The sequence below is a fragment of the Sorex araneus genome, chromosome 2 (assembly GCF_027595985.1).
Source record: "Sorex araneus isolate mSorAra2 chromosome 2, mSorAra2.pri, whole genome shotgun sequence".
In the NCBI taxonomy this organism is placed as follows: Eukaryota; Metazoa; Chordata; class Mammalia; order Eulipotyphla; family Soricidae; genus Sorex; species Sorex araneus.
Genome location: NC_073303.1, coordinates 107,217,398 through 107,243,051, shown reverse-complemented (window position 1 = coordinate 107,243,051; position 25,654 = coordinate 107,217,398). Strand labels below are relative to the sequence as shown.

Here is a 25,654-nt window from a genome sequence, read left to right as displayed (position 1 = left end):
AACCTCAGTTCTATAGTCAGAGTTTATGGGTTTGTTTTTATTTGCCATTGTCTAGGAGAACTAACTCCTCTTAAAGAATCCTATGGGAGTGGGAAGCTAATGGTCTGACATATATGCCAAGCATCATTAGCACCTGAATTTGAGTCTCAGCAATACATGCCCACCCCACCCCCACCAAAGTACCATTGGGTGTAGCCCTGGCCCCAGTAGAATCAAGTGTGGCCCTGGGTGTCCTGGCACTACAGGGCCTGAGCTGCACCACATCTTGCCCAGCCTGGTTGTCCCACCATTCCCAGAAGTAGTCCTTGAACTCCCACTGCTTGGGAGGCCTCCCCACACAAAAATATTAGTAAGGGAATCCTAAGGGCAAGTCTTCTGTGAAGTCGAAATTTCAGTGGTCTCAGAAATTCTGAGTTAGAATCCCAGATATGCCTCATCCAAACAATACAACATTGGAACTCAAATGTACACACCATTTGTTCCATGTCTAGCAATCATTCTGAGATGCAACAGGACTAGATAATGTGCTCAAGGTTAGCACTAGAGCACTGTCGTCCCGATGTTCATGGATTTTCTCGACCAGGCAATAGTAACGTCTCCATTATGAGATTTATTGCTACTGTTTTTGGCATATTGAATATGCCACAGGGAGCTTGCCAGGCTCTGTCATGCCCAAGGTTATTAACTACAAAATACTGGCATGAACAACCTTTGGTTTCCAGTCAATAGAATCAAATTTTATATTTAGGAGTTTTTGCTTCTGTTTGACTATTTCCAAAAAGAATTTTTCCTCTTTCCCCAGTGATAGGCATACTGAGAAAATCTGTTAAAAACACAAGATTCCCAGATTCCTCCTCTGACAGTCCCAATTCTCTGTGTCTGAGGCCAGGAATTACTACTTTGACTATCTGTGCACTGACTTTCCAACTTCACACTGAATAATATTTTTGTGGAAACTTGATCATCACTTGCTGTGAGAGGTCAACTGGTGTCTGCCCCCCAAATTACTACTCCGCACCTGCCCTTGGAAATAGAATTCTTGCAGTTGCCTATAGTTAAAGGGAAGCTATTCTAGATTAGAGTGGTTCAAAATTAATGAATTGCATCCTTATGAAAAAGAAAAGAGGACACACAGAGGAAAAAAAAAAACGATGAAAATAGAAACAGAGATTGGGGTCCAGGCAAGGAACACTGAGGTCAGCTCTGACCTGCAGAAATAGTGAGACAAGAAAGCCAACCTCCTTAGATACTTCAACGGAACCATCTGGCCCTCCAGGTTGCAAGAAAATTTATTTCTCAGTTGGGATGGGAGATGCATGCTGAAAGCAGATAATGGACCAAACATGATGACCTCTCAGTGTTGTGTTGCAAGCCATAATGCCCAAAAGTAGAGAGAGAGTATGGGGAATATTGTCCACAATGGAGGCAGGAGGAGGGTGGGAAAGGGGGGTATACCCAGGATATTGGTGGTGGGCAATGTGCATTGGTGGAGGAATGGGTGTTTGATCATTGTGAGATTGAAACCCAAACATGAAAGCTTGTGACTATGTCACGGTGATTCAATAACATATTAAAAAATTTTTTTTTTAAATAACAAAAAAAGAGAAAATTTATTTACATGTTTTTAAGCCATTCCATTTATGTTGGCTTATCACTCCCATCTGAAAATTTCAGGGAAAGTGCCATTGTATTCTATTGACAGAAAAGGAATGGAAATCTAGAATAAGCTTTCCACCTGGAGAAATACTGTTTCTGGGAAGAAAAACCTGGTGGCTTGAACATAGGAGTTAAAAAGAACTTAGTTATCATATTTGCATATGTTAAGCCATAAATATGCCAGGATTATTACAGACCCACTGGGGTTCCAACTTCTTTGTATTAATTTAATTTAATTTTATTTTTATAAAGTAGTTCACAATATTTGATTACATTTAATATTACATTTAATATTCTAACCCCAATTCCACCACCATTACACCTTCCCAACATCATATTTCTGATGTTTCTATCCTGAACCCCAACCCCTGCCCCAAAACAGAACCGAAATAATTTATCTTATATTGTTGTTATGAATAAACTGCTAAAAATGCACCAAAAAGTTTCTTTAGAGGTGAGTGTGTGAAGATTGTTGTATTTTACTCAGGGGCCATTAAGCCCTTCTACAAGAGATTACTAACATGTTGTTAAAGGTTGAGCCTTGTGTCTCTCTCTCTATATATGTATATATATATACACACATTATATATACACATATGTACATATATATGCATATATGTACATGTGTGTACATATATACATATATATCACTGTCTGGCACTGTCATCCTGTTGTTCATCGATTTTGCTCGAGCAGGCACCAGTAATGTCTCCATAGTGAGACTTGTTGTTACTGTTTTTGGCATATCGAATATGCCACGGATAGCTTGCCAGGCTCTGCCGTGTGGGCGGGATACTCTCAGTAGCTTGCCAGGCTCTCCAAGAGGGACAGAGGAATCAAACCCGGGTTGGCCGCATGCAAGGCAAATGCCTTACCCTCTGTGCTATTGCTCCAGCCTCGTATATATGTGTATATATGTATATGTATATATATTCTATATATATGTAAAAATATATTTCTAAGATTTGTTGCCTCCTACTTTAAATCTCATCAAATGTGGTGTGCTACTTTTAGAGTATGAGTGGTGTAAGGTATGAGATATCGCAGCTGCGTGGTCCAGGAATATGTTTAATCGTGGGTGCGGCATGTGGGGAGTGGCCACTGAGTACAGCAGCAATTGAATTCTGGCATTTTTCGGCTTCCAGGACTGGGTCGCCTCACCTGCCCCTTTTTGGGGTGCTCCAAATGAAACCACCTGGTGTGGGGTCCAGCAGCCTGGCTGTGATGAATGATGAATTGTTTTATGCTCTCTTCCAAGTGGTTTTTTTTTGGGGGGGTCACTCCCAGCAATGCACAGGGGTTACTCCTGGCTCTGCACTCAGGAATTACTCCTGGCAGTGCTCAGGGCACCATACGGGATACTGGGAATAGAACCCAGGTCAGCCGTGTGCAAGGAAAATGGCCTACCTCTTGTGCTACGGCTCCAGCCCTCTTCCGAGAGATTTATGAGTCTGGATCATGGCTATGAGTCTCTGGATCCTAGCCACTGATGAGATTATGTGGTGCCCACCAGAGGAGGCTTGTGGGCATGACTGCCAAATTGCCAGAAGCAGGGGGAGGTGGGGGGAGGTCACCCATTCCCAGCTCCGTTGTGTGGGTTCAAATTCTGCAAAGGGTGCTGGTATCAGCCTCTGGAGAATTTTTTCACACCCCCTTTCCTTTGACTTTTCAATCCTTCCTTCACCAGCATAGCCATTTCCCTGTCTCCAATCCCTTCAGATATGCATGCCCAGGGTTGTTGGTCTCCTAACTGGACCTTCACTGAAATGCTTCTGTGGACTGGATTTTGATTTCCTATTGTTGGTTGTAATAGCCTTGTTCTCCCTCTTGGAAAACCTGACAAGCTACCAAGAGTTTATTGCCTTCATGGAAGAGCCTTGCAAGCTTCCCATGGTGTATTCATGTCCCAAAATACAGTAAAAGATATATGCATACCTCTCAGAGAGCCTGGCAGGCTACCAAGAGTATCCCACCCGCAGAGCAGAGCCTGGCAAGCTACCCGTGGCGTATTCAATATGCCAATAACAGTAACGGTAAGGTCTCATTCCCCTGACCCTGAAAGAGCCTCCAATCGTTGGGAAAAACGAGTAAGGAGAGGCTGCTAAAATCTCAGGGCTGAGTGTAATAGAGACGTTACTGGTGCCCACTCAAATAAATCGACGAACAATGAGATTACAGTGATACAGTGATGGTTGGTTGTAAGCCATCCCTTCTCCGCAGACCCTAGGGCAGTGCAGTAACAGCTGGTCAACCTGTTGGCTGATATAAGTTTTCACAGTTTCAGAAATCCCTATAGCTGGACTTTCCACATCCATTAGGATTGCTTCATTCCAGGACCTCCTGGAAGAAGAGGGCCACTGACCTTTCTAGGTCAATCTGAAGGCAAATACTCATCTCCACCCAGTCCCTCTGAGCTAGTGTTCAAGACTCTCCAGGCATTCATGTCAACATTTTTCAGCTGAAGAGATGCAACTTCAATGACAATCCTGACCACTGAGAGGTAGGAAAGCTAAGTGGGACTCATCACAATTTTAAAGTTATCCAAATCTTACCAGGAGATCAACAGACACTAAAGTTCTAGTCCGCTGGCTAAAAAGAACTAATGTGCTGCACCAGTAATCAGAGTTGGAAAGTAATTTTCCTCTCATAAGTGATTCCTCATGTTTTTGTAACCTAATATACTAAATGGAGCAATCATTGTGAAAAAGAGCTTTTCCATCTGGGGATACTCCAAGATACCACAAAGGTCACAGCTCAAGAAATTCTAAACATCTGTTTAGCCCAACTCCTGGCAGCACGCAGGTGATAGGAATGTGGAATGGAAAAGTTGAGAAGATCTTCTCTATCTCCTGGGTCTCCCTTGTATTCTCTTGGCCTTATCAGTTCACTGGTCCATGCATATATTCATGCATTAAATATTAATTCAATGACTATCCTGAGCCAGTGACGAGGCAGGGAGTTGGGGACAGAAGGACAAGCAGAGGCAAATGAGGCCACTGAGTTCACTGGGTTGAGCAGCTGGTAGTCCATTAGAGACACAAATATGTAAACTACCCACACGATAACAGCTACACAGACAAAAGGTGGGAGAGTACTGAGTGTTTTGCAGGTACCAGTGAAGAGGGGGGTGGGGGACAGCATTTTCAATGAGGAACATGCTTTTCTTACCTTCTTAGAGCTTTAGAGCTTATGCAATAATGTTCATATACTTTTTCTCACTTTTTTCATATCAGTATTGAAACATTATTATTATTATTTTTAAGAAGTTTGAGATTTAGTATAAGGGCAGTTAATTCCAAATGAAATATGAAAAGGGTAAAGAGGGAAGGGAATATTAAGTAAGGCATTCTCAAGTCTCTGTTTCTCATTTGCCAAAAGTGGGTGTTGCCATTAAATACAGAATCATCTTCTTCATCTCGAAAGTAGAAGAAATGCTTGTACACAAACACTTGCCCGTTAGCTGTGGCAGAACCTCGTTCTTCTCTTGTTCCATGTGCTTGGGCGGTAGCAAACAGAGATCAAGGTTCCTTTCATTTTTCAAAGCGATCCTTCACACCAGAGGGAAAGTGTCGCAGCCATAAATAATAACAGTCTCTAAGAGCAACAGCTCTAATTGCAAAGCAGAGGAGACCTTTTAATGATCCTTTAGTTGGTCCCTTCAGGTCATGCTTATGCACTGGAATGACTTGAAAAGGAAACAGCATGGCTCTCCACTTAAAACTCTACACAGAGACAAGGGGGATGTCATCTGCTGCAGAATCCTTCATGAGAATCTCCTAAGCTTTATGAGAATTACTGGTGTCTCAAGGTAAATATTATCTTGTCTGACCAAACTGTCACTACACTTAGGAGTTGATAATATAAGTCATCACAGGGTAGGTTTACACTGTGGTGTCAAATTATCCTAAAACCTTCCATCTAACAGAGCCACTGGTGTAAAAATAAACAAGGTCTGATGTAGGTGGATTTGTGGATTGGAGATCTGCTCCATCAGGGTCTTGGGAAGCCAGGTAGAAGTGAGTTCCACTACTTCACAGTGCATGTTCATGAATACATGTGCTCAGGCCACAAGTGCCCATATAATTTCTGCTCATATTTAATTAGTCAGAATTCCTCAAAAGGTCCAACATAACAAAAACAAGACCTGGAAAGTTAAGGGAACAAACAGAATCCTCGTGTTGTTTCTACAACAATATCTTATTCCTAAAACTTTACAAAACTCATCTATTATCTTTGTCCCAAGTTCCTAAACCCTATCAAGGCATAGACTTTTCTGAATGCTCCTGCTTGGAATATTTACAGGAAAAGAAAAGAGAAAGAACATTTCTTTTTTGTTTGTTTTTTTGCTTTTTGGGTCACACCCGGTGATGCACAGGGGTTACTCCTGGCTTTGCACTCAGGAATTCCTCCTGGCGGTGCTGCGGGGACCATATGGGATGCTGGGAATCGAACCCAGGTCGGCAGCATGCAAGGCAAACATTCTACCTGCTGTACTATCGCTCCAGCCCCAAGAAAGAACATTTCTTGCTCTCCCACTAGGTAAACCAGTGAAAACTGGTTTACTCAACCTCAATGCAACTTCTTTTCAGATTCTCTAATGAAGGTTCTGGAGATGTTAGGTTCTGCCAGATACATATTTTTTTATGATCCCATGGGATATGAAAGATGAACGTGAATAAGAGAATTTATGCCTTATGTTCTGACTGCTGATGTGAGTAGTCAAGGCTGTCGAGGCCAAAATAAAAAAAAAAAAGACAATGGAAGAGATCTTGGAGTTTCTGTTTCCAATCACCAGCTGTCTGGCTGTCAGGAGGCAGTTGAAAGGTGTTAGGACCTTCATTCCAGTTATCTCACATTTGGATCACTGCTCAGACAGTGAACAGTATCCAAATTTCCAGTACCTCCCCACTTTCCCAATTTTAAGCAATTTTGTAGTATTCCTAGGACCAGTAATGAAAATCTGGTCTAAAGTCTCATTTCTTACAAATAATTCCTACACTAAGTTCCTTTCTACTTAAATTACCAGAACTAGTTTCTATTTCTTTCACTATAAGCCAATAACATTTGTTAAATACTGCTTTATGCCTAAGTTCTTAACATTCTGAGAAGTCTTCGGTATTGAAAAGAGTGAATGTGTACCTTTTTAGGAGAGAGAGATTTGAGCTCAAATAGCTACAGGCAGCTATTTGTTTGAAGTCTCATTTTTCACTTTAATATTCATGTGAATACTCTATCATAAATTCTATTTTCCCCAAATTCAGAGCAAAGTTTACGTCCCTGGAAGGCAGATCTATTCTTTTGATGCCTTTGTATATTTTTAATAGAATCCACCTTAACCTGAAGTTATGTACATTTCCTTGTATGAGGCCTTCAACCTGCATAACAATTCTGAAAAGTAAATCTTCTAATGCTCATTTGATAGATGATTAAATAGGGCTTAAGGAAGTAAAGTAAGGTGTCCAAATTTACAAGAGCTGGGACTTACACCACAGGCCTACTTTCAAAGCTATTTCTACTAGAACACATAGACTTCTAAAAGAACACCATTTCATTAGTTCTCAACTGCTATTGAATACGCTGACTTTTAGGGATACTGGGTTTCTGGGTCACAGCTGGTGATGTTCATATTGCTCATCTTGGCTCTGTGCTCAGGGGTCACTCTTAGTAGTACTGGAAGACCATGTGCACGGCCAGGATTTCCAAGAAGGTCAGTTGGTCACAGGCAAAGCAAGTGCCTTAATGCCTGCACCATCTCTCTTGTCCTGAACACTGAATTTTAATAGAGTATGGTTAGTCTATTGAGTTTAAGCCCGTATGTTAGTTTCCTCTTCTGCAGTCACAGAGTTAGAAGCCCATATGCCTCAGAAAGGCTCATGCTCACTTCTGACCATATGACAGAATCAGAAAAAAAGATGGATGAACATAACAGAAAAGTTTGAGAAAGGGAAAATTGACTCAGAGTTATGTTCTGCATCATGGTCATTCAAGAACAGTCCTATTGTAACTCTGTACCCAGATATAATATCAACAGATGGGTAAAATCCTGGGTTCTAATGCTAATTATCTTAGTTTCTCTTTCTGTTCTGACTCATGCATGCCATTCCATTTGTCACACTCCTCTAAATATCTGGCATCCGGCTGGAGAATTCTGCTACCGAAACTTATTACAATATTACTATAAGACCATGTGTAGTGTTAGAAGGATTCTATCCCTTCTTAGGGATTTGAGTCCATTTTACTGGAGAAATTAATCTGAGGCTACTCTTTGCTAGTTGATGCCATTCTTTTTTTTTTTTTTTTTTAATTTTTTTTTTTTTATTGTGGAAAGTTACAAAGTTACAAAGTTTTCAGGTTTAAATCTCAGTTATACAATGCTCGAATACCCATCCCTTCACCAGTGCTCATATTCCACCACCAAGAATCCCAGTATAGCTCCACCCCGCCCCCTCACACCCCAAACACCCCCACGCCCCTAGCCCCCCCACCCTAAGCCCCCCCCCGCCTGTGTAACTAATAAATTTCACTTTACTTTCACTTTGATTGCATACAATATTTCAACAAAACTCACTATTATTGTTTGGAGAGTCTCTCCCCTAAAGTCAGACCTGCTGAAAAGGAAGCATTAGGTAATTTGTTTTCCATTGCTGAGGATGAAGAAGTGTGAGGTCGAGTGACCACACTTAGCGGCCTCTCAGTTTTGGGTTTCTGTAATTTAGTATTTTAGTAACTAAGTCCAGAGAGATATCTGCCAGAAGTTGCATCGTTGCCAACTTGTACTTCTCAGTTACATTATATTCCACATATGAGTGCAATCTTTCTATGTCTGTCTCTTTCTTTCTGACTCATTTCACTCAACATGATACTTTCCATGTTGGTCCACTTGTATGCAAATTTCATGACTTCATGTTTCCTGACAGCTACATAAATGCCATTCTTTAAACTGTTATAGCAGTGGCAGTTTCAGACAGAAACATGAAATCACAATGTGACTTTTACCTACCCAAACAATGGTACTTTTCAACCCGGGACTTCATCTATGGCTTTGGAAATTTTTATTAATATGCCTAGTAAAATGATTAAAAAAGTGAACAGTTCTTCGTGATATAGAGTACTAAAAACCAGGCATTTTTGGGTGGTCAAAGACAAATAGAAAAAGCTTCTATAAAGTTACTACATGCTTAGTATGGCCCAGGCATGAAGCAAATAGCAACTCATTTTACCCTTTGTTCCTGGGGCTGGGGCTCCCAAGCAATGCTCAGGGTATCAGGGGGTCACACTCAGTATACCTGGTCGATTGGGCAGGATGGTTCCATGCTCAGTCGCGATGATGTAAAGCTACTCTGGCTCCCAGATAACAGGTCACTAGGGCCAGCGATGCTCAGGGAGCTTGTGTTGGGAGTCAAACTCAGGTCCCTACATATGTAAGGCATACAGCTGTGACCTCTGAGCTATATCCCAGCCCATTTGTTCTGCAAACCGTACTCCTACAGAAATATTATCACCCTTGCTTTACACATAAATAAAAATCAAAATTCAGAGAAGTAAATTGACTGAAGATAAAGCAGCAGGAGAGCCAGTAATAAAACCCAGGTTAGCTGGCCTGAAAACCAATCATTTCTGGGCTAAATCCAGTGAATGAAATGCATCCAAGGGAAAAAAAAATACTGCCAAAGAAGCTGAGAATATCGCTCCAAGAATTCTAACTTCTGCAGCTAGTGTTTCGTTTCCAGGTAACATGAGGAAACATTTTCCAATTGCCTGAGTATTTAATAATACAATATTAAAAACAAATTGGACTCCTTGGCCTTTGCAGAGTGTTTCATACCAGAGAGGTTCTATTCCAGGGAAAAGGAAAAAGCAGTGCCTTCTAAGGGAATGGGTGTCTTTACTGGGAAAGCGGTTGGGCATTTTAGATGAGAGCAATGAGCCGTAAAAAGGTTTTGCAATTGCAGAAATTTGATTCCCACTGATCCACATGTGCTGCTCAAAGGTCCGACTTTCCCTCCTTCCATCTCCATCTCTCTGTTGTCATTTTCTAGCCACTTCACTGTTGATCCCAGTGTCATGTGAAGACAGCAGTAGTCTTCCTTGGCCTCCTCCAACCCAAAAGCTCAGTCAAGAGAGATGAGATTCCTTCTAGATCTTCTTTTGATCTAGAATGTCCATCAAGGAATTTTCTTGGTTGCGCTTCCCTTTTCACTCCAGTTGGATCCCCTTCGGCGGCTTCCAGGATTGTATGAGATAAAGTCTCTTTTTCTTGAGCTTGTATACGCAGCACTCAGAGAATTCTTGGCCAAAACTCAAAATAGGTCACAACCTACTGTTGATTGGGGCTACTCAGCATGTTGAAATTCAGCCTTTTCCAGCAGGGCATGACTGTCCTCCAAGGATGCTGGAATAATCCAGGTGGGCAATAGCAGTCTTGGGGGCCATTGTGGGGTGCAGTGGGGTGGGCTGGGGGTGTGAGAGGCTTTCAGTTGGGCTCTTCAAGAAAGAATTTTGAGGGCAGGGAGCTTGGTAATTCTATTATTTTATAAAATGAGAGCGATATGGGAATGTTTATTTTAATCCAGGTATAATGTGTTCACATTAATGACATTTTTAAAAGTTATCATTTGCCATATGGCTATCAGACCTATTTTCAAGAAAGCAAATAGCAAATATACTCCAACAATCTTTCTTTCTTTCTTTCTTTCTTTCTTTCTTTCTTTCTTTCTTTCTTTCTTTCTTTCTTTCTTTCTTTCTTTCTTTCTTTCTTTTTTCTTTCTTTTCTCTTTCCTTCTCTCTTTCCTTCCTTTCTCTTCCTTCCTTCCTTCCTTCCTTCCTTCCTTCCTTCCTTCCTTCCTTCCTTCCTTCCTTCCTTCCTTCCTTTCCTTTTCTTTTCTTTCTTTCTCTTCCTCTCTCTTTCTCTCTCTTTCTTTCTCTCTTTCCCTCTCTCTTTCTCTCTTTCTTTCTTGAAAGGGCATCTCTGTCAATGTGCTTAAGGATCACTCCTGGCAGAGCTCCTAGACCACATATGGACCACATATGGTGCCAGGCATTTGCACCCAGGTCACCATATGCAAGGCAAGCACCTTAACCACTGTACCATTTCTTGGTGATTTGCCTCCAAAGTCATTCTCTGACTCCAAGAGGTTAAATCCTATGAACTCAATGGTAACCCTTAGGTTTCCAAGTCTCTGGCTGCTGGCTGCATTCAGCAGGAGCACAGAAAGGAGCTTCAAAGGTGAGAAAAGGGCAAGGCTGGGGAGTGGGTGTCCCTGCAGGCTTACAATCATGTGTCCCCCAGGCCCACCTCAGCACAGCCTCAGCCCTGCCTTGCTGCAGCATTCCATCCCTTTGCTCTGCCACCCAAAGAGCAGAGGCAGTTTCCCTCTATTCCTAAAGCCCAAGTACCTTCTCATCCAAAGCTGTGTGTGTGTGTGTGTGTGTGTGTGTCTGTGTCTGTGTCTGTGTTACTGGGGATCAAACCCAGGGCCTTGGACATATGAAACACTAAGCTACCTCTCTTGTCCACCATAGAGGATAGTGCACCCCTTAGCACTATCCAGTCTTGTGTAAGTGGTCACTTCATTCTGTGCTTTGGGCAACCCGGGAGCCCTGCCAAGCCACTATATCACAGTAACTACCACTCCATGTTTCATGAATGATTTCTGCACATTGCTGTCTTTGACAGGCTTGCCAAAGCCGGCTAGGAACACAGGGCTGTGAAAAGGCAGTCAGACGCCCACTCTTGATCCAGGCGATGGTCCTAAGACCTAAACTCCCCCTGTGCTTCTATCCCTCTCCCCCCAAGCACAGCTCATTCACTCTGGGCTAGTGTAACAATCTGGAAAACAGCGGCCCGGGTATGTGCTTGTCCTCAATAGCCACAAGGACACCAGAGAAAAATCTATTCTCAATGACTTCTTATCCGCCCCCCCGAAGCCTCATCCCTCCATATCATAATGTTATTATGAACATATCTAACAAATGAGTACCTAGCATAAAATATTCTAGCACTGTAGCACTGTCGTCTCGTTGTTCATCAATTTGCTTGAGCGGGCACTGTAACGTCTCCATTGTGAGACTTGTTACTGTTTTGGGCATATCAAATACATCCCGGGTAGCTTCCTCTTAAAATTTCTTACATTCATTCAACTAGTTTTCAGTGCAACTGTGCTACTTTGGAAGCTTATGGTATTCTCCCCGCACTTTGTAATCAATTTCAGAGTGACCCCAGAAACCCAGCCTCTCATCTTGCCTCTTTTCTATCATGCTTTTCTGCAAAGCCAGGGTCAGATTTGCTATCTCACTCCACTGCTTCAGACACCCCTTAGGTAAAGGCTGACCCTGAAGCAGCTTGGTTATGCTGGTAACGCTCCCTCCATCTGCTGATGCCCGCTTGCTGATTGCTCCTAAGAGACCATGCTCCCCCGCTTCTCTAGCAGAATGAGGTTCCTTCTTGCCTGGGTGACTTAGACTCTCACTACCTGCTTTGCCAAGAACACCCTCTCCATCTTCCTACCTTCTGACTAACTTCTATTTCATTTTTCAAGTCTTCCCATAAACACCCTTTCTCCCCCACTCATTCTCTGTTGCCACGACTCACCCACCACCTAAGCCAACTCTCTTTTGGATGAGGCGGCTTTACTGGGGCGGTGGGTGGAGGGTTCCCATGGCACGCACTTCTTCCCTCATCACCTTCTGCCAGGGTGTGCTACAATTTCCAGTTTTCTTACTCGCAGGCTGCCCCCAATAATAAGCTATGGTCAGGCAAGAATACTATCTCGGATGCAGCCTGAGCATCTAGGAAAGAATTCAAATGGTCAAAACTATGTAACAGCTGGAATTTGAATAAAGAAAGACACCTCAACCAGGTTTAGTGGACTTGCAGTATAAAGCGATTCCTACTCTAAACTGACTGGAAGGGCGGGGGGCAAGAGACACAAGAGAGGCAATGGAGGAGAGGGGACAGAGTCAAGGGCATCCAGGTACACTGGTGTTATTGAGAAATGACAGAGCAAAATACACAAACCGCAGAGTCAACAATACTGAAATCATGAGACCCAAACTTTAACAACCGAACTGAAAAGGTGCTTGTCTAGCAGCAGGCTAGAAAGGCTAGAGGAGGGAATCCACCTGAAAACCTGGCTGAAAGGAAGTTGACACTGGTAATGGTATCAGTGCTAGAATACTATATATCTAAAACTCAACCATGAATAACTGTGATTTAATAAGCACTAGCACTGTCGTAGCACTGTGGTCCTGTTGTTCATTGATTTGCTCGTGCGAGCACCAGTAATGTCTCCATTGTGAGACTTGTTGTTACTGTTTTTGGCATATCAAATATGCCACAGGTAGCTTGCCAGGCTCTGCTGTGCGGGCGGGATACTCTTGGTCGCTTGCCAGGCTCTCCGAGAGGGACGGAGCAATCGAACTCAGGTCAGCCGCATGCTAGGCAAATGCCCTACCCTCTGTGCTATGTAATAAAATAAAAAATTCTTACTCTAGAATTACTTAGGAATTGAGTGTTATTGGTAAACTACCTCAGCCCTCTATGTGTCTGAGTAGGTGTTATAAAGGTATCTAAGTGTCTTGCACTCATCCTCCATGAATAGAAATGTAATTCCTCTACCATATGGGAAGGAAGGGAGGGGGAGCAGGGGCAGCTCTAAGTCCCCCGTCTCCCTTTTCTCCATCCCGGGGCAGCCGTATCTGAGCAGACAGGATGCCTGATGCATTGGGGCTACATTCAGGGACTTTATTTTCTCAGCTGGCAAACACAGGGGAATCTTCTTGAAAACCAAATGGAGTTCAGTTAGAGTATCAAGAGCAAAGGATCAAGATCAAAATACTGAGAGTCTACATTAGCAAACATCCCTCAGCAAAGCAGATGGTTTGGTTCAACTTCTTGAAGTTCATTGTGAAGAACGGAGACAGGTTTTTAGGGAATAGTGATAAAGGGCCATGGAATGAGCTAAAACAATGGAATTTTACTTAGTATCAATGAAATCATGGACTTGCTCTTGGTGAGCCTTTTCTCTTGAAGAGTTAACCAAAGATAAGAAAATCCTCTTTCACACTCGCTTACCATTGTCAGGGAAACCTTACTAACTCATCTTTCGCTGATTAAAAATGTATGATAATTAGGATGAAGACCAAAGTTTATCTATGGAAGAAACAGATATTTAAAAAAATAACAAGGTTAGGAAAATGTTTTCGAAGCTCATTAAAATGATCCTTCCGTGCACTCTGCTGCATACAGAGATGATAACTAATCAAGGCTTCTTATGGGGAGAAAGAGTGGCTTAGCCTCTCATGTTCATCTGCTCATCCCAGTAAGAACAAGACAGTGAAACACATACAGACCACAGGAAAGTAAGATGCAAGAGTAGCATGTATTTTAAGATTATCAGGATAAAGCCAGGTGTCTGACTGGAGAGCAGAAGAGCTAGAGAACGTTATGATCTACCAGGCCAGACACAGAGAGGATTAGAACCAGGAAAGCCCCTTGGCTCTGCCCAACCTTCAGGGTCTCAAAAGAAAGAGACAGACAGAGTATGGATGGCGTGTGACAGCGGGGAGGGGGTGTGGGAAAAGAGAAGAGAGAGCTAGGGGTGATGCAGGGCTGAAAACAAGGATTCGATGTGAGGTCTGCAAGCAGCAAGGAGCCTTTAAGTATCTGCCAATGGGGTGCTCCCTCATTTCTCCACCTTCACAAGTATTGATTCTCTTCTAAGTCATTTAAGCAAACTCAGAGAAACATATAAACACCAAAGTGTGCAGACTTGGCAGGGTCTCTTGGTAAGAATGGCTCACCAAGCAGTGATTTCATGACTGGAGCAATAGCACAGCAGGTAGGGAATTTGCCTTGTACGAGGCCAACCTGGGTTGATTCCTCCATCCCTCTCGGAGAGCCCGGCAAGCTACTGAGAGTATCCTGCACGTACGGCAGAGCCTGGCAAGCTATCCGTGGCATATTTGATATGCCAAAAATACTAACAACAAGTCTTACAGTGAAGATGTTACTGGTGCCCGTTCAAGCAAATCGATGAACAACAGGACAACAGTGCTACAGTGCTACAGTGCTCAGCAACCAAAAGTACCTCTTCTTGCAGCACACAATAAAGTTAGTGAGCAGATAGTGAAGGATCACCAGAATTTGAAGAACATATAAATGGACTGGGCTGGAGCAATAGCACAGCAGGGAGGGCGTTTGCCCTGCATGCAGCCAACCTAGGTTCAATTCTTCTGGCCCTCTCGGAGAGCCCGGCAAGCTACCAAGAGTATCCCGACCGCACGGCAGAGCCTGGCAAGCTACCCGTGGCATACTCTATATGACAAAAACAGTAACAACAAGTCTCACAATGGAGACATTACTGGTGCCTGCCCGAACAAAGTAATAAGCAATGGGATGACAATGATAAATGGACTATAAAGACTCAAACAGGAAAATGATAAGTGGAGGAAAAAAGAAGTAACAAAGGAAAGTAAAATAAATGACCAAGCTCCAAACCTAAGAGAAAACATGACATTCATTAGAAGAACAAAATTCTTCTAAGCACTGAAAAGATGGATCAAAGGTCTAGCATACATGCGCTGAAGGCAAGAGGCCCAAGTTCCATTCCCAACCCACTCTGTTGCCTGAACACCAAGAGTCAATCTTCAGCATCAAGTAGGGATTGTGCCCTGAAAACAACTGGGTGTGGCCCCAAAACCAAAACCAAATTATATCAAAAAGAAAAATTCAGAGAAAAAAGGAACTAAAACATAATAGCTAAATTGTAAACAAAATATATTCCGGAGGAGAATCAAAAATATAAAAATATAATATGGGTGATAGATAGGACAGCGTGTAAATAGCTTGCCTTGCATGCTACTGACCCCCGCTCAGTCCAGGGCACACCTCCCAGTCTCCGGAGCTCACCAGGAATAATTAATGAGCACAAAGCCAGGAGTAACCCCTCAGCTCACCAGGTGTGGCTTAAAAAGCTAAAATAACCCCCTGTCCCCCCCAATCAACAAAATGTGATTTAAGAAAGAGAAATAAAGAGACAAGTATAGAACAGACACTGTAGAACATAAGACCAGGAGGTCCAACACCCTTCCAGTAGGAAGGCAGAGAGAGAACAAAAGAAACTGCAAACAGGACACTGAGTCAACAGCATGAGATCATTTCCCAGAGTTTAGATATGAGCCTCAGTTTCGCCAACTACAAGCTGCAACTGAATGGTTAATGCCTATTGCTTCTAAATACAAGAAGTCTTGGGGACCCAGAGATAAATTTATGGCACAGTATCTGCCTTGCAAGCTTAAAGCTGGGAGCTTATGCTCTAGCACCATCCCACATGGGCTGAGCCTGATCCTAGCAGCACCGCCATTGGGATCCCAGACACCAACACAAAAAGTACCTTCGCAGCACATTGCAACCTCTGGGACCTCATGGTCCTAGAACACAACAGCAGCGCCATCACCAAAGGTAGGGAAAGGGAATAGATATATCTATTAAAGCCATGAAAAGTTTTACTTGATTTTAAACTATTTACCTGTATCATTTTGAATAAGATTTAAACTTTGATTTAAAAATAACTTTCTGGGGCTGGAGCAATAGCACAGCGGGTAGGGCATTTGCCTTGCACATGGCCGATCCAGGTTCGATTCCCAGCATCCCATATAGTCCCCCAAGCATTGCCAGAAACAATTCCTGAGTGCATGAGCCAGGAGTAGCTCCTGTGCAATGGCGGGTGTGACCCCAAAAGAAAAGAAAAATTGATAATTAAAAATAACTTTCTAAGAGGGTTAACTTACCTATTGCTTTAGAGCTATTGTAAATTCTACAGGTTAGTCTCCTTACTAAACCTGTATAAAAGTTTTACTATGTAGTTTTATTGTACTATTTGTAACACATGCACTATATTCTGTATATAGTATCAATCACACACATACAATAATGGGTAGTATAGTCATGGGGTTTGATACACTGATTAAAATCTTGCACACCCATGAGTTGTGAAATTGGGACTGAGGTTCCTGCAAAGAGTCAAAAACTTGAAAAGACAAAAAAAAATGCTATTCAAAGACTTGTAGAGATGACTTGGATACTTCCTTTGCTGGGGAAGAAAACTCTCTCTCTGGCCAGGAATGAGGCCACTTTGATGAGATGCAGTGTTTAAGCTATGGTTATGCCATTGAGAATTACAAGTAAATCTTCAACTCATCGCAATTCTATATCTCTGTATTATTAGCTATATACTACAGGTAAAAAGTTTGTGCCTAAAAGAGGTTAAATACTTTAAATTTAAAAGAAATCAGTGACAGAACGGGATTCTATTTGTGGGTCAGGGCTCAGGGATCACTTCTGCTGCCCAGTGAATCCTGTGGTGCCAGAATTAAACCTGGGTCTACTGCATGCAGAGCATGTTCTCAGCCCTTTGAGCTCTCTCTCCAGCCCCAAAGTAAGTGTCTGACCTTCTGTAAGCAAACCTTGATGTTATATTTCAGTGACATCAGTAAGGGAATTTTGTGGGAACATACACAGGTTTCCTGTGGAATGTCAGACTACACCACTTTGAAGCAGAGTGATGAGTTTACTCTTCCATTCCATTCTAAACTGAACAATATCATCTGCTAAACTTACGGAGATTGTAGGATAATATTGGTTTGTAGTTTCTCCCTAGCTGCAGGAAGCTTGGGTTTATTGGGTTTCTTGGATTTCACCATTCTCAGTGCTCCCTTTGCCATTCCTTTGTGTTTACTTTTAACTTCTCTGTGCGATCTTCCCCAACCAGTTAATCACCATTTTCTCCTAAGCAGTACCTGTGACTTGTAAAATCAAATTCCACAGAAATCTCTGATTTTGTATTTGTAAGTGAAATACTGCTTTTCTCCTTCCCTTATGTTCTTTGCATAATTTACTTCAGAGTAATGTCCTTTATGTATAGACACTGGGATACAGTTAATGCTGTGCTTTTCTAACTTGGGAGTTGACTCCAAATCATATTCACTCCTGGGCATCTGTTTTCTTGACTTAAGCCTCAGTTGCCCTTAGTTCCTAGCACCCCAGAAGTAGGGTCCCGGATGGACTCAGGGCAAGCTGTAAGCTACCCTCGCATCAAAATGGGCCAGGCCAAGATCCATAATACTTAACTATAAGTTAAGAGCATGGTCATGGACAAATTCTGTCATGACTCAAAAAGTAACAACTGGCTTATGACCCTGCTAGGGTTAGGAAATATTAATCTGGTCTGAGCACTGTAGTCTGGGATCTATAGCGAGATGTCCTCAGGAGAGCCACTCTACAATTTTAATGCACCTCTTACTGTGTCCATACAAAATGGCTAATATTATTAAAAAGTAAAATTAAGATGAATGTTTAACTGGTTGTTGGACTAAGGAAAGGAGAAACGCACATCTTGATGGTAGGTATTTTGCCCTTGAGTGGATCTCCTAGATGCAGGAGATCTTTGTCTTATCTTAGAAGGAGCTTTCCTCTGAAGAAAGGGCTTTACATATGTTGACTGTGCTACCTGACCTGGGTGTAGTCGCTACCCCCAATGCTTGGAGGTTGGGCACTAGACCAAGGCTGCAAGACAAAGCATGGAGAGAGTAGCAAGGGGGACAAGAGGAGCCAGGAATGAGGGGCAGAGGGAGACTGAAATGGGATGCTTAGTGAGACTGGAACAGGCCCGTGGGGAGAATGGAATAAATGGCACGTGATCACCAGCTAGCCTGGCGGCCCTGTTTTCTCCTTCATGTGTCCTTTGGCAGCCAGGGTGGGGAAGCGACTCATGACTACCGAACTCATGTGGCGGGTGAGAGAGACCATGCTACCACCACTCACTTATTTATTTTGTGATTACACAGAGAGGACTTGAAAATTTCCTTCAGTAGGGAAAAAACTCCCCTTGTGTCCAGGAATGACACTATTTTGATAGGACAATGCATTTTGTTTTTGTTTGGGGCCACACCTAGTAGTGCTCAAGACTTACTCCCGTCTCTGTGCTCAGGGATCACTCCTGGCTCTGCTTGGGGAACCATGTGCAGTGCCAGGGACAGAACCTAGGTACACTCCATGCCGGGCAAGCACCTCAATCCCTGTCCTACCTCTCTGTTGCACGTCTTTAAGGAAATACCTTGCTCAGTGATTTGATCATAAAGACCACAGAGTAGATTGCACGCACAGCCATGAGAGGAGCATTCACTTTGGTCCATGTGCTTTTGAGCCACTAAAAGGCTTGGCAGACAGACTGGTCCAGTTTCTTTAAGTTTCCTGAGTCTTACAGATAGAACTGAACTCTTTTTTAAAAAAATTCTTTTATACACAAGGTTATTTAGTGGACAAGGTAAGGATATTTAAAATTGCACTGATAAATATGGCATTTATCATTTATTAACATATCATCTATTTTTGATTGCCTGCTTTGTACTAAAATTCTAAAAACTGGCATATTAAAATGAATTTATCTGTTGCACCAGACCTCAAGGATCATAAGACTTTAAGAACTTGACAGGTATTTAAAAAAATACAGGAGATCATACAGTATTTATCATTCTCTGTCTTACTTCCCTTAATATACCATTTGTGCTCATTCCATTTATTATAAATGCCAAATGTCCTTTTTGTGGCTAAGTCAATTCTGTTGTGTGTGTGTATATATATATGCACATATATAAACATGTGCATATATAAATACAAATATACATAAAAATTTTAACATTTCTAATAAAGAAAATGTATATGTACATACATTTTATGTATAAATGTATATATACATACATATATTTTCATATATACATATGAACATATGTATAAATATACTTTATAAATATACATTATAAAATACATATATACATAAATATGCATATAAGGTTCTTTATTCATTCTTATGTGGCAACTTAGATTACAGTATTTTAGCTATTTATAAAAATGATTGTAAAGGGGGTGACAGGAAATGGCAGGGTGAAGTGGACACTCTGGTAGGGGGGTGGTTTTGGAATGTGGTATGTACGAAACCCTAGCACTAGCAATATCGTAATGTCTAGCATTTAAAAAATTAAAATTTAAGATGAACTAGCAAAATGTCAAAAATAATTTTAAAATTATTTTAAAATAATTCTTTAAAAATACAGGAGTTAAGGATTAAGACTTGCATGTGGGCAACCTTGGTTTGATCCCTGGTCTCCACACATCACCAAGTGCAGCCCAGAGATCCCACAAACATCAACCACCGCTGTAGGGTTTCAGGTAATCGTGGTACTCAGGGCCCAAGCAGCACCACGTCCAAGGGTTCTGGCATTGACCAGCTGTCCCCACTGGCTGGCAACTGCCAGGAGGCCCCCACCATGACTTTGGAGAATTGCATGGGAACCTCCCTACAAAAGGGAGAAAATTAAAAACCATTGTGGGTGCTACAATATTTTAAAACTAAAACAATATTAGATCAAGTTAAACAGTTTAAAATGAATTCTTAGAATGCAATCTAATTTAAAAAGATCGATGAATTGACATATGAAATACTGTGGGTCCTGTGCTGAGGCTCTCAGGAGGACTAGGGAGAGTCATCAGGAAGACATATGTCGGATACACCCTAAAGTCATGAAGAGATGCTGGGACTAATGGACAAGGAGGGAGAAGATGGCCAGCTGGGTTAAGAACCAGGACTTCCTGTGCTTTTACACCACACGCCGGAGTCTCGATACTCGTGAAGACAAAGAGGAACCTTCTAAACAAATAGGTTCAACATGAGCGTTTCACACTTTTCTTGGCCAGGTGACTTTAGGGAGAAGGCGAGGGATTAGAAGGGAGTAAATAATCAAACAGTGCATCCAGCAGGAAATATGGACAAATGGTCCAAAGGACGAAGGCTGCAGTCTTGGGAAGGTAAGGCCTGGGAGAGAAAGAGCTGCCCGAAAAGCACAAAAAAAAATAGCACACACACAAAATGTTGTAATCATTGACAAGCGCTAGCAGGGACATGTGTCTGTAGATTGGGTGCCTGCTGAGCGACCTTTTCCACGGAAAGAACAGCAATCCTGCCTGCTGTGCAGGGCTGCTTCTACTGGAGAAGCTGAACATTAGTGTATTTAATGCAAACTCTAAGTAGCTGTATGTTACCGACCATGGCGTTTGTCATCTATTCTCAGGTTCTGGCATACAGGAGACTATTTAACTCCTGGCTATGTGCTTGCAGTGCAGGTGAGTTGTTCTGCCAGGTGCTAAAGTCAGAGGAATTGGGGTGTTATGATGAAGCACTTGGGACTGGTGTCCTCTAGGCCTGGCCTTGGCACCTCAGGGCCATTTGTTACAACTCTCCTCCCTAAACCAAGTTTCATTGTCCATAAAATAGACTCACATATCTACTAGGGTTGTTGCTGGGATTGCTGAGGTCTCATTTTTTATGAGGGGAATAAGATTCCATGCTGGGTGTGGCTATTTCCAAAGTCTACTGGCTCCCTTTCTCCTTGTTTCTCACTGTCACTGTCATTCAGTTGCTCATCAATTTGCTCAAGCGGGCACCAGTAATGTCTCCATTGTAAGGTTTATTGTTACTGTTTTTGGCATATCGAATACGCCAGAGGTAGCTTGCCAGGCTCTGCTGTGCAGGTGGGATACTCTTGGTAGCTTGCCGGGCTCTCCGAGAGGGACGGAGGAATCAAACCCAGGTCGGCCTCGTGCAAGGCAAACGCCCTATCCTATGTGCTATTGCTCCAAAAGAAACAATTACAGTTTATAAAGTTTTTAGTGTACATTCATCTTCCTGGTTAACTATATCATCTGGGTCTTCTGTCTTTACTTGTCTTTTGCTCACTGGTCCTATCTTAAAGGGAGAGGAATACCCTAAATTGCCCAGTATTGTGGTATTTAGTCCATTTCCATTCTGCTATTCCTTGCTATTATTTCTTGAGCATTCCTGACTACAGAATGTTTGTTGTGAATTTACTATATTAGTATTTGTTGTGCACTCCTAACTATTGAATGTTTCTTGTGAATTTAGTTCAAACCAGTCCTCCGATGATTTGTTTTGTGCTTTCTAGTTTGCATTTGTGATGCTGGAAGTTGAACCAATATCAGCTACATGCAAGACAAGTACCTTAGCCACTGTTTTATCCCTCTCTTCCTTTTCCCTTTTCTCCTCTTTCTCTCAATGAATGTAAGAGGATCTCCATCAGGCCCCTGTATTAGCAGCATACTGGAACTGTCTGCACTAAATTTCTCTCCTGGACCCTCTCACTGAATGCATGTCCCGTAAAAACTGCGGAAGTCTTCATTCACTCATCAGGGTGTACTTAGAGCACCAATATATAATTTTGAAAACATGTTTATCAGTATCAGCAGAACCACAGCACAAAGCTTCCATGATCTGAACTAAAGCCTGATGTCTCCCATAATATTCTTTTAAAAATATAGCATGCAAAAAAAAATCATAGCATATAAATTGACAGAAGGAACCCTTCAACCATTCACTTGGCCTCTCTTCCCCATGCTTTGACAATACCCCAAGCTTCCTCATCTGTTTTAAGTTTTTGATGGTAATGCTACATTTATATGCTTAACCCCATAAAGGAATGAGTTTGATGTTAAGCTCAACCATATATAAGCAAATATATATTTATATATATAATATATATAAGTATCACTGTATCACTGTCATCCCATTGCTCATCAATTTGCTCGAGTGGGCACCAGTAACATCTCCATTGTGAGACTTGTTGTTACTGTTTTTGGCACATTGAATACTCAATGGGTAGTTTGCCAGGCTCTGCCATGTGGGCGGGATACTCTCAGTAGCTTGCCAGGCTCTCTGAGAGGGACCGAGGAATCAAACCTGGGTCGGCTGTGTGCAAGGCAAACGCCCTACCCGCTGTGCTATATTTATATATATAATATATAATTATATACTATAGTTATGTATAATTATATGTTATAATTATATATTATTATATTATATATTTATAAATATTTTATATATTATAATTATATATCACTGCATCACTGTCATCCTGTTGTTCATCGATTTATTCGAGCAGGCACCAATAACGTCTCTATTATATTCAGCCCTGAGATTTTAGCAGCCTCTCCTTACTCGTCTTTCCCAATTATTGGAGGCTTTTTCAGGGTCAGGGGAATGAGACCTATCATTACCGTTTTTGGCATCTTGAATATAATACATATAATATCATATTCATAATATAATATAATACATATAATATATAATTATATATAAGCAACAAAATGTTTGGTCCGTACAGAAAAACTGAACTATAGGGTATTTTTAATTTAAAAATTTTTATTTTTTGCTTTTTGGGTCACATCTGATGATGCTCAGGGGTTAGTCCAGGCTCTGTACTCAGGAATCAGTCCTGGCGGTGCTCAGGGGACGTAATGGAATGTCGGGGATTGAACCTGGGTGAGTTTCCTGCAAGGCATTCTACCTGCTATACTATCACTCGGGCCTCTATAGCTTTTATTTTTTAATCCACAGAGGCAGTGAAAAATTCATCCTGAAACATCAGAGGATGGTTAGGAGAAAAAAGCAGGATTACAAATGGCAGGACTAGTGAGGAAGCAGAGAGGACTGGACAGGAAATTGATCAGATGCGTACCCGTGAGGCAGTAAGAATGACAAAGCAGTTTACTCTCTTACCAGAAATGACATCTCTCAAAGAAGAAAAGGGCCTGCCATAGAGGCAAGAAGGGGTGGGGGGTGGAGTGGAGGTAGGCGGGAGGAAAATTTAGGACATTGGCGGTAGAAATGTACACTAGTGGAGGGACGGGTGTTGGAACATTGCATGACTGAATATTCACAATAGTGAACAGCTTTGTAACTGTGTATCTCATGGTTACTCAATTTTTTATTTTTAAAAGACATCTCTCCTGAGCTTCTGTAGATATAAGACCTGCCTATGGAAGCATGCACCTAATCATATTATCGGATCTTCCAGTTTTTCTAGAAGAGCAACATTCTGGCTGCCTTACACAAAATTTCCCAATATTGAATACACACAAAGCATTCAAATATCTTTAAAACCCTAGAAAGACAATAAAATAAGCAAAACAATACCCCATCTTTAGTTGATTACACCGGTGAGTTGCCACTTTCCATTCTCCAGTCTGAAGGAATTAGCATAATGCTCAACACAAGATAGTCACACTTGAAACATCATGAAGCCATCAGACGGAAAAACCAGAGGCCTTGGATTCCGTGGAAAACCAACTCGTTGGACCGGATGGGGAAGAGGTCAGGGAATTGGAAAAACAGGGCCACTGGACATCCACTGCAGGCCCAGAAAGTGGGCAGAAAGTGAGAAGAAACGGAATGCCATGGAGTGGGCATGGCTCACAGAGGAATTCCTCCTTCCCATCAGCCTGCTGTGAGGCAGCTTTTGCGATACTTGCTGGATCTCTCTTACCAGAGGTCAGTCCCTGGGCAGATGTAAAACTGACACTGGGAGGGCGTGCGGAGGGGGTAGACAGCACAGCTAACCGAGTCGGAGTGCTGGCGGTTTCCTTAAAGCAAAACTATGGGTGGAGAACTAATCAGCCCTGAGCTGTGAGCCAAGGGGGACACTTTCTCCCTGCCCCTATTCCCGTGGGCCTCTGCCCATCCACAACTCTGAGTTGATCATTTCCTATTTGTGTGGGCTGAAGCTGTCCCACACATGGAATGAATCAAGCCAGTAGAGCTGCTCCTATTTTTAGCATTTAATATGCATGCAAAGGTCACCCAGCATCCCGATTTGCTGGCTGGACTCAATGCTCTTCCCTTCTTCCCCAAACACACATTTTCTATTACAATGAACTAAAAATAAAGAGTTCTGGAGTATGGGAGAACCCAAATTTGACCATCCTGGTGAAATTTCTTTTTGATTTTGGGCTACATCCAGCAATGTTCAGGGGTTACTCCTGGCTCTGCACTCAGAGATTACTCCTGGTGGTGCTCTGGAGACCATTGGGATGCTACGGATCAAACCCAGGATGGCCACGTGCAAGGCTCTACCCGTTGAAATATCACTCTGGCCCCATGGTGGGAGTTCCTAAAATTGCCGTGCACTGGGTGACGTCTATCCTTTGGCCTGAAGAGTCAGGTACTGAGTTTGGGAAAGTGACACACCACACTTGGACCACCCAATCTCTTTCCCTCCCCCTTCAAAAGAATACTTCCTCTGTTGTTGCACTGACTGGGGCCATGCACTCAAATCACAGTGCTTGCACACACCAGGTGTTAGTGTGCCAGAGACCGCACACACTTTGTTAGGACCAGGGATCACCACAAACAGCACTTCTGTAAGGATTGTACCTGGCACGTGGATGGTGGTGGGGATCTAACTTGAGGTTTTGTGCTTGCAGAACAGGGACTTGACCACTCTACCACTGAGCTAGCTCTTCTCTTTTTCCTCATGAATATCAAGAGAGGTGTAGAGTGAAACATAGGATGCTCACATCTAACCCTGGTTGTTCTGACACAGTTGAGCATCCTGAGGGCCATTCAGAAAAGCAGATTTGATTCTTGATAGGTAGAAGAAGAAAAATATTAACATAATTTATAATCATGATAGGTTTTTCCCATGCTGAGAACTTCCCATAGATTTCCTTATTGAATTCTCACAAATTCTCACAACACACCCAATGGGGTGTGTAGTGCAATTATTCCAATTTTATAGATGACAAAAGTCGGGTTTTTGTGTCGGAAAAACTTGTTCAAAATAAAACCCGGGCAATACAATGACAAAAAAAAATAGTAACCCAGGACACAATTTGGAAACACCAGACCAAGGAAGCCACTTCAGATCCCATTTGAGAAGAAGCAGAACTCAGTGAACAGATTCTTAATGAATGTTGAGAGAGAGAGAGAGAGAGAGAGAGAGAGACAGAGAGAGAGAGAGAGAGAGAGAGAGAGAGAGAGAGAGAGAGAGAGAGAGAGAGAGAGAGAGAGAGAGAGAGAGAGAGAGAGAGAAAAGAGAAGGGGAGTGAGTGCCTCGGCCTGAGGACACGGATTCCCTCTTTCACATCATTTTC

General features: G+C 42.3%; 1 protein-coding gene across 2 annotated transcripts in view; it reads right to left on the bottom strand.

Moving 5' to 3' along the window:
• The window catches only part of SNTB1 (syntrophin beta 1), a 279,451-nt gene that overhangs the window by 124,372 nt on the left and 129,425 nt on the right, over positions 1 to 25,654 (bottom strand). The window lies entirely within an intron of this gene.